The following is a 3,322-nucleotide window of genomic DNA, read 5'->3' on the forward strand; positions in this document are numbered from 1 at the left end:
CCTTGATCTCTCCGTGTAACACCCTCGATGCAACTATGTCTCCCACGTGTCGAGGCACGACTTAGAGGCATAATCACATTGAAGGCATATGTCGCAAGTTAGGCAATCTTCACAACATCCCATGTAATATAAATCATAAAGGGGAGATAACATAGTTGGCTTACACTCGCCACGTCAATCAAGTAGATAAATAACATTACATCATCCAAACACTCATGGCCCGACTACGGTGCTAAAATAAAAGATAACCCAACAAGCGACATGGTCCCGATCACCCCCAACTGGACACCACTACTGATCATCAGGAAAGGAAACATAGTAACGTTGAGAGTCTTCGTCGAACTCCCACTTGAGCTCGATCGCGTCACCTGGAGCGGAATCATCAGGCCCTGCATCTGGTGTAATAGTAATCTGTGAGCCACAGGGACTCAGCAATCTCGCACCCTCGCGATCAAGACTATTTAAGCTTATAGGTAAGGCAAGCGACTAGAAAAATATGGTGACTAACTTATTCGCAAAAGAGAGCGAGAAGAGGAGGCAAAGCGCGAGCGAGAAACTAGAGAGCAACCTGCGCAAACATTACTCCAACACCGTGTCCACTTCCCGGACTCCGCCGAGAAGAGGCCATCACGGTAACACACTCGGTTGATTCATTTTAAATAAGTTAAGGTTCAAGTTATCTACAACCAGACATTAACAAATTCACATCTGCCCATAACCGCGGGCACGGCTTTCGAAAGTTCAAATCCCTGCAGGGGAGTCCCAACTTAGCCCATGACAAGCTCTCACGGTCAACGAAGGAATAGACCTCCTCCCAAGACGTTCCGATCAGACTCGGTATCTCGGTTATTCAAGACACTTCGACAGGTTAAAACAAGACCAACAACACCACCCGAATGTGCCGACAAATCCCGATAGGAGCTGCACATATCTCGTTCTCAGGGCACACTCAGATGAGCTCTCCATACAACTAAAACCAAACATCGAGTTTCCCCAAGGGGGCGCTGCACAGGACTCTAGTTTGGACCAACACTCAGAGGAGCACTGGCCCAGAGGGGGGCTAAAGTAAGATGACCCTCGGGCTCCGGAAACCCAAGGGAAAAAGAAGCTAGGTGGCAAATGGTAAAACCAAGGTTGGGCATTGCTGGAAAAGCTTTAATCAAGGCGAACTATCAAGGGGTTCCCATTATAACCCAACCGTGTAAGGAACGCCAAATCCGGGAACATAACACCGATATGACGGAAACTAGGGCGGCAAGAGTGGAACAAAACACTAGGCGAGAGGCCGAGCCTTCCACCCTTTACCAAGTATATAGATGCATTAAGATAACCTGGCAATATAATGATATCCCAACAAGTAAAATAATGTTCCAACAAGGAACGGCCTCTAATCTTCACCTGCAACTAGCAACGCTATAAGAGGGGCTGAGAAAAGCGGTAACATAGCCAATCAACGGTTTCCTAGGACAAGGTGGGTTAGAGGTTTGACATGGCAATTTGGGAGGCTTGAAAGTAAATGGTAGGCATCGTAGCATTGGCATAGCAAAAGAGCGAGCAATCTAGCATAGCAAAGATAGTAGTGATTTCGAGGGTATGATCATCTTGCCTGCACAGTTGTCAGAGTTGACTGGATCCTCGAAAGAAAATTCAACGGGCTCCTCGTTAGCAAACTCGTCTCCTGGCTCTACCCAAACAAGACAAACAAACAACAAGGACACAATCAACCACGTGCAAGGATCAAACAACATGATGCAAAGATGATATGCTATGCGGAATGCGATGCGGGATGCATATGCAAGATTTGGCAAGGAATGCATGAACCTGGCCTCAACTTGGGAATCCAAGTGTGCCACTGGAAAGAAGAGATTAAATCGCTTGAAAACGATATAAAGATCACCGGAATCAGAGTTACGGTTTGGAAATGGCAAGCGATTCAAGAATGACACCGGTCTGCGATTTACCGCAAGTAGCCATCTAAATGCAATGAGATGAACATGCTACAGCACCCAAACATGGCAACAAAATACATGGCAGGGATGCATTCAAGATGCTTAACAAAAGTCTAGCACTGAGCTACGGCCAATTCATCCATTAACAGGTTCAAACAAGCATGGCAAAAATGCATATGGCAAACAGATCTCAGACTTAGTGAAATTAACACTTGTCTGGAATTTCAGATCAGGTAGCACTCTTCGGAGCAACAAAACTACATGCTACAGGACCCAAACAAGACAAAGTAAAGCATGGCATGGAGCTACTCAAAGAGCTTAACAAAAGTCCCTTAGTGACCTTGAGCCAAAAGGGATCAGAAAATACAATTGCAAGCATGTGAACATAGCAAAAACATAATCAGATCAGACTTAGTGCAAACTGGAGCATGCTGAAACATATCTCAAGTAGGCATGTTTACGAGCTCGACGCACTCACTACGGTGCAAGTCATGACAAGATAAGCATACACCCATCAAATATACACAAAATGCAAGCTATACATGGCGAGAACAATAGCATAACATGCATGGATCAACTACAACATCATCGGCAAAATTGTAAACAAGTTGACAATCTACCCAGATTCACAAAGTAGCAAAAGTAGAGCTCGATTGACTCAAGCTAGGGTGCTCCATAATTGCAAACAAAGACATGGATGAATAGAGCAGTACAAGATTAACAAAACATCCTTACTGATCATCCTCAAAAGAGGCACGGATCACTAGGAAACAACAAGAACATATGGCATCATGAGATAAACAGCTCAAGGACTTAGTAGAATTGCTAAGTCCCTGAAATCAGAATTACCAAGTGCACCACTTTGCAAGCTTGTACTAGTCACCACACATATCACAAAAATACATGGGTTGCATCTTTGAAAAGATGACAAAACCCTTAACAAAACATATATAGAACTCATGGGCATATCATGCACACAATAACCATGGCAAAAATGACAAAAAGCTAAATGGAGCAGCAGATCTGACAATTATCTCAAGTAGCACTCTTCTACCAGCATTTCGGGCATCAAGATGAACTCAAATGAAAATTATGCAATGGAATGAAATGATGTACTCTCTGAGATGAACATTTTGATATGCTATATGCATGAATCGGAGCTACGGATGCAAAGTTACGGCATGATGAACAGGAGCATATGGATCTGGGATTTTTGGGACTTAGAAGAAATTGGACCTCGGCCAGATCTAGGGTTTCGTGGCACGGACGTCGAGGATGACCGGAGCTTCGCCGAAACAGTGCTCGGGGTCGCCGGATCTTCGCCGGACGCGGGAGGAGACGGCGGGGAGGCGCGGATCCGGTCGCCGGAGCTC

This window comes from Triticum aestivum, chromosome 6A, assembly GCF_018294505.1.
Source record: "Triticum aestivum cultivar Chinese Spring chromosome 6A, IWGSC CS RefSeq v2.1, whole genome shotgun sequence".
NCBI classification, from domain to species: domain Eukaryota; kingdom Viridiplantae; phylum Streptophyta; class Magnoliopsida; order Poales; family Poaceae; genus Triticum; species Triticum aestivum.